The following is a 15,764-nucleotide window of genomic DNA, read 5'->3' as shown; positions in this document are numbered from 1 at the left end:
ATTTCATGGCATCCATCATGGATTCCATCATTAGAAGCTTTCATCCTAAGCTCCTCTCTTTTTTTAAAATCTATATCTGCTCCAGAGTCAATAAGCATGTCTTGTATTACATTCAACATCTCTATAATTCCTTGAGAAATTATGTCTGATTTGATTTTTTTTAGAGCTATGGTTACCAGCTGCATGGCTTTCAAATTACTCCTCCTCATTGCCTCTTGAGTTTTCCTTTGATTAGCAGCAAGTCTCAGGTTGCATCTTGCTGAAGTGTCTTCTCATATTCTTTTATTTTTTTTTTGTTTTTAGTTTAATTCCTAGGTTATGCTTCTAAATTGTTTATAACAAGTATGTTTATTGCAGTATTTAAAACATTTAGGAAATAACTACTTTTCAGAGTTATCTTCTAGGTTTGGGTTCTGGATTTTGAATATGTTGCAGGACCCTACCTCTTCTGTTTACTGGAAATGAGAAGTTGCTGCCTATTTGGTTCTTTGGCACTGGTCTATAGTATTGTTTAGTCAGTCTCATTCTTGATATACCAGGAAGAACAACTGATTAGAACAATATGTCACCTTGGCTATAGTAGTATGATCAGCAATAACAATAGTGTCAAACATAGCCTAGAAATGACAGTGATAACTTAATTTGCTACCTTTAACCATATGAACATAACCATATAACATAACCTAAAATGAATCAGAAAATTATGTATAGTAAATAAGCCCTGTATATAGTGATTTCACCCTTACATGAGAATATTTAAAAGGCTTTCCAGGAAAAAAAAAATAGAGAAATAGAAGAAGAGGAAGAGATAAGAAGCAAGGCTGGAAGAGAAGGGAAAACTACACAGACTTTGGGAAACTGAGATGCACCAGTCTACACTCCCACCAACAGTGGAGAATGGTTCCTTTTTCCCCACAGCCCCTCCAGCATTTGTTATTGGTTGATAACAACAGGAGGGAATGAGAGAAGCAAGAAATAAAAGTAATAACAAAATACCGGCAACAAAAAAATTGGAAACTATATTCATGCATACAAAAACAAGAAAAAACCAAATAAAGACAAAAAGGAGAAAAATAAGAAACTATTTTCTATTTCAAATATGTCCATTTCAAGCCATGTCTCTACTGTCACTGGTAGACAACATGGACATACAGAGTCCAGATCCAAGTTGATTAATCCCAGCAAGCCAGCAGTAGCTCTACAGAAGGATAGTAGATAATCTGCACAAGCCTATACCTTTAGTTCCACTGAGGCTCAAGCTGGTTTCTGGCCATAAAGGTGGAACTGATTTGTAGAGTCTACAACATTCCATGCACCTCCTGTCAGCTTGAGTTCAGCTCCCTGACTCCTGCCAACTTCCACTCTGCAGCCTCACACTGACACTGGCAGCAGCTGATGGAGCTTGCCTACAGCTGGTTCTGAATTCCAAGCTCACTTGGCCCCTCTACGGATGGCAAGTGGCCAAGCACCCTCTCTTGGAGGACGTCTTGAACCAAATAACTAACTAACCACTGTAGTCGGCTGCATCCACTGCTTTGTGCCACTGATGCTTTTCTTTGAGGAGTCCTCCAAGATCACCGGTAGTTGCCTTGTGTCTGCAGGTTCAAGCCTCCCCTCCTATAAAGTGAGACAGGGCTCAGGGAGAAAGTGCCTCCTGCTGTCTCCTTTCTCTTTATTGAAATATCTCTGCTCTCCCTGTGGCTTCAGTCCTCACTTCAGATCCTTCTTGGGTCCCGGGGTCCCACTTCCCTCCTCTTCTTCACATTGCTATACTCCAGCATCTGGAAGCTGTGTCTCATAGAGGCTCTTTCTGTGCTGCTCACCAGTCCACCATCTTCCTGAAAGTCAAGACTGAGTAATTTATAAAAAAATTCATTTCATTTTGATTTGTATTTTGTTTGTTGTGTTGTTTTGTATTTCTTCTCTTCTTGAGACAGAGTTTCACTGTGCAGTTCAGTCTAGCCTTAAACTTTGTAGCCATGGCTTATAGAACTAGCAGCGATCCTCATCCCTCAGCTTCCCTTGTGCTGGAATTACAGGTGTGCATCACCATGCCTGGCTATAAGAAATTCACTTCCTAGAGTTCTGGAGGCTGAAAAGCCCAGTGTCAAGGTGTCAGAATTTGGCATGGCCCTTTGTGTTACATCATCCCATAAGGAGGGCATAGGGGTGAGAGAGCAAGAGCAAGAGAAACTAAACCCACTTAGTTATTTTTTACTCGTCGCAAAGACAAAATACCTGATGCCCAAGGCTAAGGAAGGAAAGGTTTATTTCTTACAGTTCTTAGAGGTTTTAGTCCATACTTGGCTCCAAGGCAGGGTGGCATGGTAGGACTGCCGTTCATGGCTGTTGCAAATAACAAGGCAGAAACCAGCAAAAGAGAGACACACACCTTCTTCCTGCTATTACATCATATCCTGGCTCCACCCCTCGGCGGGCATAGCACTCACACCACCAATTTGAACGCTAGACAATGAACCAATCACAAAGGCATAATTGCATGAGCCTTGGAGGCCACTGACATAAACCATGTCATCCACATTTGTAACATTCTGCTCTCTCAGTAAATCACCCACTCCTAATCTGAGAACCTCTCAAGGTCCCTAATCTCCACAGTTAACTTGGGGATTACATTTCTAATACATAAGCTCTAGAGAACACATTCAAACTCTAACAGCATCTATTCTTTCTTCTCTGTCTCCCTCCTTCCTTCCTGTCAAACTTTACTTTAATGCCCCCTCTGCAAGGAGTGGGCTCCAGGCAGTTTTTATACACTAAGTATTCAAAGGAGATGATAGATGTAGTTTCTACCCTTTTATGGTTTTAAAGACTAGGTGACATATTGGGCATTTAATTGTAAATGCATACATTTAGATAACAATCTGCCTATAAAACTTCTAGTAGAACCTGTCATATAGTATCAAAAGCAAGAGCAAGACATGAAAACAGCTCCAGAGCTAGGGATGCGGCTCAGTGGCAGAGCTTTTGCCTTGTATCCACAAGGTCCTAGGTTCAATCTCCAGCATCACTACCACCAAAAAAAAAAAAAAAAAAAAAAAAAATACAGAACAGCACAAAGATGTTGGAAGCTCATAGTAGCTAACATTTATGGAGCACTACACACACAAACAGTCATTACAACATACCAAGGATATATAGTATTGCGCAGTTTACAGATGAGTTAAAGTTCAGCAAGATTGGGTTTTCCAAGGTCATGTATGTGGCTCAGTGTCTGCATGAGGCATTATATTTACAAGACACTTCATGTTTATGAACTTACTCAAGCCTAAGTTTTCCTATAGTATTACTTCCTTCCATTTTATAGATGAAGAAACTAAGGCTAAAGCAATTGAACTGCCTAAAGCTGATGATTAATTTCTAGCAAAAATGTACTCAAATTAGTTCTAATTCCTTTGCAGCCTAAGGAAATCATGTCTGGGTGGTGATTGTAGTCTTCTCTTTAGAAGGGCTCTCTCTGTTTAGACAGGGGAAGAATAAAGAGTATAAGAGAGGGACCCAAGAGAGCTTGCCTTCCCTGTGTGTTGGTGCCTTGTCCTTCCCCTCCATGAGAGAGACGTTTCAGTGTCCAGGGACCACTTCCTTTTGTTCACTCCTCAACCATGGCAATTTGATCTCCTCTACCCCTCTAGTGAAACATCTCTGGAAAATACCTCTGTGACCTGTGGACTACCTAATTTTCCATCTGTATCTTACTGAGTCTCTACATCATTTAAAATCCTTGACTACCTAACGTTCCCCAAAACTCAGTCTCTGCTTCATCTCTTTTCTGAGCTCCTTTTCAACACAACACTTTCAACATGTGACTGGTCCTCTGGGCAGCTTGTACCACTGATGGTACAAGTGGTACAGTCATGCATGGAACACTAATGGTTCAAGGTACCCAGCAGTGAAACTTGGTGATTATGGCCCCATCGTGAACTTGTTAAACTGTATGATTTTTCAGGATTCTCTTTCCAGCCAGTCGTCTTACTTCATAGTTTCCTTGTGTCATTATGATTTATCATGGCTTTGCACACCCTCTTTTATACTACTGAATGAAATCACTGGCCTTTTGCTCTTCTGTTCACTAAGATGTATCAGAAGTACTTCAGTGTCAAATTAGCCTTTTTTTGCTTTGAAACCATATATTCCTCTGCATCCCCATCTGTTTATGGACCCATTTGCTCAAGCAAAAAGCCTTGAGTCATAATTAGACTAAACCACTTCTTTCATTCCTTGTAATCTCATTGCAGTTATTTTGCCTCTTAGGTATTCCTCATCTGTGTTCTCTTTCTATGCTTGGTCCTTGAGGCAGTTACTGACTTACTCAGGCCCTTTTTTTTTATTCTTCTGTGGGCATAAAGTGCCCTTCTGTCATTGTTCATGTGTGCTCTTGCTCATGCATACTTACTTCAGGCCCTTTTATTTCTCCACATGTGTCTTCTTAATACTCTCCAGACATTGTATGCCTGCCTGCCCTTCTAGACTTTTCTTGTTTTGTTTTGGTATTGGGGATTGAATTTAGGACCTTGCACTTTCCAGGCAGCTGCTGCCTCTGAGCTATACCCCTGATTAGACTTTCTTTGGGACAAATGCTAATCCCAAGCTTAATTATCTTTGTACTCCCAGAGGCTACACCAATACCTAAAGTTTACCACATTCTCAGTAAATGTGTGTTGAACTTATCTCTGGAATAATGAGAACATATGGAAGGCATTGGGAAAAGGGGGTTTTGGAGAGAAATAAAGGCAGTTACACAGTGTTTTGCTCTGTAGCTGTCCGGGGACTGCTGACTCTTAACATGTGGAGTGTCCCCTGCATGCCATCTATGTTGCTGTGTCTATATCCCTGCAAATTCTCTGGACTTTGCTTGAGGCCTCTCCCCAGGATGGGTTACCTTCTGCCTCTTCATCCACATCAGTGCCTGTATCCTAGCACTTTGTCTTCTCGTCCTCTGTTCTAGTAACTGTGAACTCACTTGGGCAGACCTAGGCATGTTCCTCTTATATTCACAGTGCCTGATTGTCACTCTGCTTACTGTGTCTGATGGATAATGAAGGAATACACTTTAAAAGTAACAAACATTTGTGCATGTAAGTTATTGAAATCTCTAGAATATATATCTTGTCTCAGCCTCCACCTCTGAATTTAAAGTTTAGTCTTTCATGCTTGAGTAGTGCTTCCAAGCCATGTATTTCAGGTGCATTCAAATTCTAGTGTCTCCAGCCTACAGTTGTTAATCAGACTAGTTGATCAATTACCCAGCTTAATTCAAAGTGTTTATTATCTTTCTGTATATGAGCACAAATACATCACTGATATTTATAAGGTGGCTTGTTTTCTGCCCTGAATGTTAACTAGGTACAAAAACTGCTGTGCAGTGATAGTGGTTTTTGTAGAGTTTAAAACTAAAGAATACTGGCTTTTGATGTTCTGACCTTGAATAGAAAAGAGTCTATAGTGTAAGTCTCCACTGAGGAAAATAGAAAACTTGTAGGCAACACCTGAGGTGCATCATTGGAATTCCTAAGTATTAAAATCCAACAGATGCATTTCTATGGCATTTTAAAAAGTTACATTTTTTATGGCAGTAGCCCATATGCCTTGTGCTGTAACAATGAATGACATTTAGTACAGTCTACTAATATTCCTATTAATTAGAAATGTCTAGTTAAGATCACCTGATTGAAAGCAAATAACCTGATACAGGATAGCTTTAGCAAAAAAAAAAAAAAAATAGAAATTTAAAAAATAAGTGTCAAAGATGGATGTCTTGTGGGAAAAAAGATTTAGAACTACATAGGGATCTTTCAGTTTCTCTCAAACCATGTAACCTTTCATTTCACCTTCTTCCCACAACCTGCCTCTTTTTCTTTCCCTCTAGACTGGCTTTCTCAGCCTCTTCCATGGCCATCTGGCAGAAGATGGCTTCCTCACAGCTCCTTAGGTTATCCATCCTCTTTCAGTTCAACTCAAGAGGACAGAGGGAATTAGAATCTCAGTTCCAATTCCAGCCTCTTAGAAGAGAGATGTTGGTTCACGCAGCATAGCTCAGAAGTCTAGTGTGTTCCAGGCACCTGGGGCCAAGGAAACAGCACCATGGGATGAAAATATGGTTACCTTGGCATCCGTCTAGGCTTTCATTTTTTTTTTTTAATTTTATTTAAGGAGAAAAGAAAAAAAAAAGCAGGGAAAGGGTACAAGTTATACAGATTTACAGAAAAAAAAATGAACAGTAGGAAATCACTAGTTAATGGATTACATATTGTCATCTTAGAAATAATTGTTCAAGTCACAAAATTAAAGCTTGTAAAGTGGACATTCCATCAATGATACTGCAAACAGTTCTGTTCATTGATCCAGTAAAATCCTGTGATATCATTTTCTATCTTATACACTTAAATATACATGCAGTTATATAGTTTGGAGCACTTTCTTTTCCTCTCTTTTGTACCATGACTATTACACATTTTGGGTTTCATTGCTCCCATGGTTCTTATTACTTTTTTGGAAGAGAGTAAAACCAAATGTGACATAACAGAACAGAATCGGTCAAGTCAAAAGGGTGGATATAATAGATAATGTAAAAACATAATACAAGGTGATCAACAATGGTTACCATAATGCCTCCCGCTATCTCTAATAGAATTGCCTATATCATTAGTTATAATACAATTGAACAGAACAGTAAAGAATAAAACCAACAAAACCAAAACATTGGAGACATTGTAGGTCTTCAAAAGTAGATAAAAGTCAACAAGAATGGGCGTCATAATGAATCTCATTATCTTCACAGCTGATGCCTAAACTTTCGAACCTCATACTATCCAGCAAAACAGAATAGGGGAACATCAGTTAAAAACCAGATGGTGAGAGTAATACAGGGCTTTAAATCAAGGTAATGAAAAGTCAAAGTGGGTTACTATAATATATCCTGCTATTTTTTTCCTTTAATTAAAAGGATAAAGATAAAAAAGTAAATAGTGGAGTGGAGATTGAGATAAAAGAGGGCATAACAACAAAACAGCGCAGATCAAAACATAACCATTTAAGCAGAATAGTGTTTCACCACCAGATAATCCTAACCTAAAAGTAGTTACCATATTGTCTCTTTGAAATCCTTGAGTACAACTTCGTATACTGTAGCATTAAGTATATCAAAACAATGTAAAACCATTCAAGAGAATGACAGCATTACAGAGTATTTAGAATCGACTAACAGAAAATGAACAATGGTTTCTGTATAATCTCCTTGTCTTTAAAAGGTTTTTGCTTATACTATCGTACATAATAAAATCCAATAAGATACAGCCTATTTAGACCATTGGAGACAGAAGGACAAAAGCTAGGTGAGACTTCAAAACAAGATGATACTAAATCAGTATTACCTATTAAGATGTCATTTTCTCCAAAATAGCTGTTCCTATCATCCAATCTTCTCTGTCTCATTTCTGTTGAGCTCTTTTTCCGTCAGTAGCTGTCAGTTTGTCTTCTTCATTTTGTTCTCTGCTCTATTCGTTGTGGCCTCCCCGCCACTATTTCTGGGTTCTTTGTATTTTTCTTTTTTTAGAATATCCTGCAATACTTTCTGTAGGGTTGAATTGGTGGTTGCAAATTCCCCCAGTTCCTCTTTATCCTGGAAGCACCTTGTTTTTCCATCAATTTCCAGGGACAGTTGTGCAGGATATCTCAATCTTGACTGGAGATTATTATCTTTCAAAGCTTGAATTATTTACCCCCATGCTCTTCGTGATTTGATGGTTTGTGCAGAGAAATCTGCTGTAATTCTGATGGGTGTTCCCTTGTAAGTGGTCTGTTTCTTGTCTCTGACAGCTTTTAATATTCTGTTCTTGTATTGAATTTCTGGAATTTTTATTATTATATGCCTGGGTGTTGCTCTGTTTGGGTTGTAGGTAGCTGGGGTCCTGTATGCCTCATACATCTGAGTATCTTTACCTTTTGCTAAATTAGGAAAATTCTCCTGGATTATTTCTGTGAGTAGCTTTTGTAGTTCACTTGTTTGTGTCCCTACTTCTTCTTTTATGTTCTTAATCCTTAAGTTATGGATCCTCTTATCATCTTCTTGTCTTTGTATTATTGCTGTTTGTTTCTTTGTTATTTTTAAGAAGTTTTTCATTTCATTCTCCCATATTACAAGTCTGCCCTCCAGTTCAGATAGTCTGTCTTTAGTTTCTTTCAAGCTGTTATGCCAGTCTTCTATAGACTTCTTAGTATCTTGGTAGTCCCTTTGAACCTGCTTCACGTATTCTATGCTTTCTCTGTTTTCTCCCTCAAACAATTCTCCCCTTTTTTTCTGTTCTTCCATTCCACCACCTGTTTTTTCTTGGGTGGTACTTAGCATTTCTCTAACTATTCTGCATACTTCTAGCTTCAGGTCGTTGATAACTTCATTCCTGAATTGGTCTATGAGGCTCTCTATATGGTGCCGTATGTGTATTGGTGCGGTGTCTGCTATTGCCTGTTTCTCAGAATTGGGGGCCGAGGAGCCTTTCTTGTTGCTGCCTCTTCCCATGCTGCCTCTTCTTCTCTGTTCCTTATATATGCAAGCTTATATAAGAGGCCCAGCTTCTCTCCCAGTCAGCCACAGCCTGATCGAATTGCGCCAGTTAGGTGTTCCCGCTCACCGCTGCGCACCAGTTAGTTACGGACCAGGCAGCCTTCGCTTCTCCCCTCCCGGCCACCGTCAGACTCTGGGATCTGGGTTGGGACAGCCTACCAGGTCCGCCGGCAGTGTCACGCAGGCCAGGCACTTTTCACCAAGCCCGCCCGAGAGGGGGATGTGTGGCTGGAGTCACCACCCGCGCCCTGCTCCCGCAGGACTGCTCGGGCCCAGAAAGTCCTCTGCTGGAGTCAAACTGTGGTAGAGTGTCAGTTTCTCTCACTCACCTCACCACAAGTCAGTGCACACCTTCCTGCCGTTCGCAGATTGCCGTTCTCAGAGCTTCTGCGCGTCTCTCTCCTTGCCAGGCCACTGTAGAGGCAGCCAGCCGCAGCGCGGCGGGAAACCAAATCGCGGCTTACAATGGCGCGGGGTCCAGCCTCCACACCGATGCTTTTCTGTTCCTGTTTTAGCACCAGGACTGCATTCCAAGGTGGTTTCTCTCAGCCCAGTTCGTTCCTGAGTCAGCAGAGCATATCTCCACCTGCTTATGTCTCCTTAGTCCGCACCATTCCTGGCTTCTGAGCCGAGTCTTTCAGAGAGCCTCTGGTAGTTGCTGTTATCTGTCCGCCATGTTCTCCCGGAAGTCTAGGCTTTCATTTAAATGCAAACTCAGACAAGATGGACTGTCACCAAGTAGATAGACTATCCCCACCCGTGACCAAAACCCCAAAGAAGGCACAAGGTGAAAAGTACAATGGCATAACACTGTTCCAGTATGTAGTGTTTATACACTCAGTACCTATTTCCTTCACCAAACTTGATGCCTTTTGAGGCCATGTACTGTGAATTAATAATTTGCATTTAATTCCTTGGTACTTGGAGCAGTATCTGACAATAGCATTAAGTAAGTATTTATTGGATGAATAAGCAAATATAAGCTCTCTTCCTGGAAATTATAGTCTGGTAATACAACAATAAACAAGGAAATAAGCTGTAATTGTGGTGAATACTAAGAAAATTAAGGAAAGGGAAGACAGAGAGCTGGGGGTATAGCTCAGTAGAACACTTTTCTAGTATACATGAGACTGGGGATCTAACCTTAGCAACCTCAGAAGAGTAAGGTAGGCAAGACAGGGAAAGAACTAAAACTAGAAACTAGAACTAAAATTTCCAGAAGGAAACTGATGGTGTTAAAACTCAAGGTAGCTGTATGTACTAACTTTACTTACTCATTCAAAAGGACTGGAGACAGTAATCATAAAAGATTCCGTTACATTTCATTCTATTCATGATTTTAACATATACTCCCAAACTGCAGTTTACTCTAGAGCCACTAAAAGGCTGTCATAAAAAATATAAAAATTATAAATCCATGTCATTAATGTAAGGTTTTGTTTTGATTTGGTTTGGCTTTTGCTGCTGGGGTTCGAACTTATGAGCTTTATGCTTGCCAAGCAGGTGCTGTGCACTGAGCTATATTCCTGGCCCTGTCTTCCAGTTTTAAATCCTAGCCAAGAGTTGATTGTAAACAACTCTCTGACAATGGTGAATTCTTAATTACGTGCACTGTAGCAAATACATTTCCACCAACTCAGCAAGGAGATTTGGATTAAGATTATAGATAACAGAAAGCAAAAGACTACTGCTCCAAAGGAAAATCAGGCAGGATCAGCTGATACAGCACAATGTCTTTTGTGAATATGCTAGAAAAATTGTCTCCAGTGATCTCAGTGGTAGTAAAAAAAAAAAAAAAAAAAAAAAACTAGAGGAAAAGAAATCTAAGAAATGTGTTTTCCTGGAGTCACATTGTATATTTGTTGCCAGTATCTAACAGAGAGAGGTATTCTGGAAGCCAGCCAGATCTCTTAAACAATAATTAATAATAAGAGTGTTTTTTTCTAGCTTGATTAATTAAAGCAACTAACAGGAGCTTCTGTATAAACAGCTCCAAACCTACTGGCTTATTATTGCAGATTTTCCCCTGTGTAAGGTTTAGTGCTGATAAAGAAGACGTCCACTCCATAAGGTTGTTGAGGGATGCAGACCCCTTCCATCTTGTGGCTCCCACATCTTGTATCTCTTTCATGAAGGTTGGTATATGGCCAAGAGTGAGGTTAGGTTAGGATTAAACCATAAAGCATACATTAGTCCTCCTGTGTTTCATTGGCAGGATATAGTCACATGTATGCAGCTATTCCTAGAGAATGCTGGGTAGTTGGGAACCCAGAAGGAAGATACTGTTAAGAGTTTCATCAGTGTCTGCTACAGAAGCAGAATATAGACTTAGGATATATGGGAAACATATGAAAAGGAAAATGTCTGTAATCCCTTTGTATCTTTAAAAGAATATTTTAAATAAAATCTGAGATTGTTGCAAGCAACTTATCTGCCAAAAGAAACAAGTAGACAAAATTTAGGAAATATCACTTAGTAACCTCTACCACAACTGGTAGCATAAGTGTCTACAAACCACCTCTGATTCACTGATTCTCTCAGTGCTGGAAAAACCCAGAATAAAATTAAGCTCATAAAGGTATGAAAAGTACTTATAGCTAATCAAAATAGGTTGGTTCTTTTCTTCCTTTCCCAAGCACATTTGTGCTAATGATGCACCAATCAAAGCATATCACCTTGTCCTCTAGGAATGTTCTTTTTTTATTAGTAGTACAGGTTTGCAGTACATGATTAATTAAATTCATTGTAGGGAATTGGCAGATGGAGATGAGCTGGAAATGTTCAGCAGCATGAAGAGTGAGTGTACAACGGCGGGTCATATTGTCAGACACCCTCTTTAGTCTGTAATAGATACCTGAGGTGGTGGCTTATGAGACGAAAGTTGATTCGGGCTCACAATTTCACAGGCCCCAGTGCATGGTCAGTTGGTTTGGTCAGCTCACCAAGCAGAACCACTCCCCTCCCAGCCAGGGACTAACCAGAGGAAGAGAAAGGAACAAGGTCCCACAATCTCCTTCAAGGGCATGCCCTGCTAGGCTCACCTTTTTTTTTTTTTTGTACGTGGGATCGAACTCACGACCTCGCACTTGCCAGGCAGGCATTTAAGCTGCTGAGCTAAACTCCTGGTGCTAGGCTCACCTCTTTTTTTTTTTTTTTAATTAAGGAGAAAAAAGAAAAAAAAAAAACAACAGAAAAAGGGTACAAGCTACACAGAATTTCAGAAAAAATAAACAGTAGGGAATCACTAGTTAATAAATTATATATTGTCATCTTAGAAATAGTTGTTCAAGTTACAAAATTAAAGCATATAGAGTGGACATTCAGACAGACTGAAAACAGTTCTGTTCAATGATGATCCAACAAAAACTCTGTAGTGTGGTTATCTATCTTATACGCTTAAATATTCATGCAGTTATATCCTTTAGAGCACTTTCTTTTCCTCTCTTTTTTACAATGACAATTACACATTTTGGGTTTTATTACTCCCATAGTTCTTATTAGTGTTTTATTGAAGAGAATAAAACCAAACGTGACATAATAGGACAGAGTCAGGCAAATCAAAAGGATGGACATAATACATAATGTAAAAACAAAATACAAGGTGATCAACAATGGTTACCATAATGCCTCTTGCCATCTTAAAAAGAATTGCCTATATCATCAGTTATAATAAAATTGAATAGAACAGTAAAGAACAAGACCAATAAAACCAAAACATTGGAGACATTAGAGGACTTCAAAAGAAGATAATAGTCAACCAGAATGGGCATCATAATGAATCTTATTGTCTTCATAGTTGTTGCCTCTACTTTCAAACTTGGTACTATAAAGCATAACAGAATAGAGGAAAATCAGTCAAAACAAGATGGTGAGAGCAATACAGGGTTTCAAATCAAGTTAATAGGAAATCAATGTGGGTTCCTATAATATATCCTGCTATTTTTTATTTATTTTTCCCTTAATTAAAAGGACAAAAATGAAAAAGTAGATAATAAAAAACAGATTGAGATTAAAAAAAGAGGGCATAACAACAAAACAGCACAGGTCAAAACATAGCCATTTAAGCAAAATAGTGTTTCACCACAAGATAATCTTGACATAAAAGTAGTTACCATAGTGTCTCTTTCCTTAAAATCTTTGGATATAACTTTGTATACTGTAGCATCAAGCATATCAAGACAATGTAAAACTGTTCAAGAGAATGACAGTATTACAGGGTATTTAGAATCAGCTAACAGAAAATGAACAATGGTTTCTGTATAATCTCCTTGTCTATAAAAGTTTTTGTTCATATTATCACATATAATAAAATCCAATAAGATACAACAGGTTAAAACCGATGCAGACAGAAGAACAAAAGCTTGATGGGACTTCAAAACAAGTTGATACTAAATTAGCACTGCCTATTATGATGTCTTGTTTTCTCCTAAATGGCTGTTCCTACCATCCAACCTTCTCTGCCTCATTTCTGTTGAGCTCTTTTCTGTCATTAGTTGTTAGTTTGTCTTCTTCATTTTGCTTTCTGCTCCATTCATTGTGGCCTCTCTGCCACTGTTTCTGGAATCTTGGTAGTTTTCATTTTTAGAATATCCTGCAGTATTCTCTGTAGAGTTGAATTGGTGGTTGCAAATTCCCCTAGTTCCTCATTATCCTGGAAGCACCTTGTTTCTCCATTAATTTCTAGGGGCAGTTGTGCAGGGTATATCAATCTTAGCTGGAGGTTATTGTCTTTCAAAGCTTGAATTATTCCCCCCCCTCCCACTCTTCGTGATTTGATGGTTTGTGCCGAGAAGTCTGCTGTAATTCTGATGGGTGTTCCCTTATAAGTGATCTGTTTCTTGTCTTTTAATATTCCATTCTTATATTGGATTTCTGGAATTTTGATTATCATATGCCTGGGTGTAGTTCTGTTTGGGTTGTAGGTGGCTGGGGTCCTGTATGCCTCATAGATCTGAGTATCTTTACCTTTTCCCATATTAGGGAAGTCTCCTTGATTATTTCTGCGAATAGCCTTTGCAGTTCATTTGTTTGTATCCCTGCTTCTTCCTTTATATTCTTAATTCTTAAGTTATAGATCCTCTTATCATCTTCTAGCCTTTATATTGTTACTGCTTGTTTCCTTATTATTTTTAAGAAGTTTTTCCTTTCATGCTCCCACATTACAAATCTGTCCTCCAGTTCAGATAATCTATCCTTAGTTTCTTTCAAACTGTTATGCCAGCTTTCAATAGAGTTTTTAGTTTCCTGGTAATGTCTTTGAACCTGCTTCACGTATTCTATGTTTTCTCTATTTTCTCCATCAAACAATTCTCCCCTTTTTTCCTGTTCTTCCATTCCACCATCTGTTTTTTCTTGGGTGGTGCTTAGCATTTCTCTAACTATTCTACTTATTTCTTGCTTTATTTCATTAAATACTTCATTTTTGAATTCGTCTAAGAGACTCCGGAGATATCGCTTTATGTCTATTGGTGCCATGTGTGATATTGCTTGTTTTCTGTCTTCATTCTCTTTTGCATTTACCTTTCCTGGATCAGTGTTCTCAGGATCGGGGACTGAGGATCCTTTCTTATTGCTCCCTCTTCCCATACTTTTTGTTCCTTCCATACAAGCGTATATAGGAGGCCCAGTTTTTTTTTTCTTTTTGTCTGTTACAGTTTGTTTGAGTCTGCCAGCTAGGTGTTCCCGCCCACTGCAGAGTACTAGGGAGACATATCCTGGGTAGCCTCTGCTTGCTGGGCCCATCCCTCCAGATTAGCCTAGTGAAGGCTTCACTGCTAGGGTGCACCACCAGGTGCAGGGACCTGGTTTGGGCTAGCCTACTGGATCTTAGTCCGTGGTGTCACCAGGCCAAGCATTCCCCACCAATCTTGCTTGAGAGGGGAATATGCAACTAAAGTCACTGCAGCGCCCTGTTCCGGCTAATTTGCCCGGTCCCAGAATGTCCTCTGTTGAAGCCTCCTAGTCTATGAAAGCGTCCCTGTTTCTCTCACTCACTTCAGGTCGATGCAGGGCTCCCTACCAGTCCCTCTCTCAATGCCATTTGGTTCACCGATTCCCACTCTCAGAGCTTTCGCGTGTCTCTCTCCCTGCCATGCCGATTTGGACACAGCAGCGGCAGCAGGAAATTCAAATCACGGCTTCCAATGGTGCGGGCTCCAGCTTCCATGCTTAGATTTTATCTGTTCCTGTTATAGCATCAGGATTGCATTTGCAGATTGTTTGGCAGATAGAAGTGGTGGTGCTGACCACTGCAGTACAGTGTTTCAATTCTGTTCTTTGAAAGATCATTGAGCATCTGTTCTATGGGGTGCACCCGTGCCCAGTCATGGTAGAGACTACCAACAGGAAGAAAGCCGAACCCTTCAGCAGACTGATAAGGAAAAGGGACGGGAGTACTTATAACCTGAGTGAGGTCACTACAGCAGCCTTCAGGGCTGGACCTTGGAGCCTTCAGCTGTTGGAAGTGCTGGGAAGGTCCATAGCTCCAGGACCCCAAGTTAGACCTCCTTGTTTTCTCCCATGTGATAATGGTGTTTCTTTTTACTGTAGCATTGTTGAAGCATAACTCACATACCATACAATTCACCTGTCTAAAGTGTTCAGTCCTTAGGTTTTTTTGTATATTTACAGGGCTGTACAGTCACCGCCAAGGTCAGTTTTAGAACACATTCAGAAATAAACTATGTATTTAAACCTGTTTTCTCCCAAGATGTCTTAGCTCAAGGCAACCACCAACCTATTTCCACCTCTTAATTTGCTGTTTTGGAGCATTTTACAAATATGCATATGTAATAACTGGGCATGGTGGTATATACCTGTAATCCTGAACTAGGGAGACTAAGGCCCGAGGATCACTATGAATTCAAAGCCATCCTGGGCTACATAGGAGACCCCACCTCAAAAAAAAAAAAAACAAAAACAAAAAAAAACAACAACAACAACAACAAAAAAAAAAAAACGGAAAACAAAAACAAAAAATATGAATATGTAGTCTTATGTGTCTGTCTGGCTTATTTCCCTTAGCATAATGTTTCCAAGGTTCATTCATGTTATAGCATGTTTCGGGGCGTTGTTCCTTTTTAATGCCATAATGGGCTACACCACATTTTATTTATCCACTCATCGGCTGATGGCTGTTTGGCTTGTTTCCATCTTTTGGCTGCTGTGAAAAATGCTGCTGTGAACA

General features: G+C 39.6%; 1 protein-coding gene across 3 annotated transcripts in view; it reads left to right on the top strand.

Moving 5' to 3' along the window:
• Positions 1-15,764, top strand: part of Nsmce2 (NSE2 (MMS21) homolog, SMC5-SMC6 complex SUMO ligase) — a 281,922-nt gene that overhangs the window by 208,893 nt on the left and 57,265 nt on the right. The window lies entirely within an intron of this gene.

This window comes from Cavia porcellus, unplaced genomic scaffold, assembly GCF_034190915.1.
Source record: "Cavia porcellus strain 051 isolate PalLab524CR breed Dunkin Hartley unplaced genomic scaffold, mCavPor4.1 scaffold_19, whole genome shotgun sequence".
NCBI lineage: Eukaryota > Metazoa > Chordata > Mammalia > Rodentia > Caviidae > Cavia > Cavia porcellus.
This window is presented reverse-complemented; position numbering and strand designations above follow the sequence as displayed.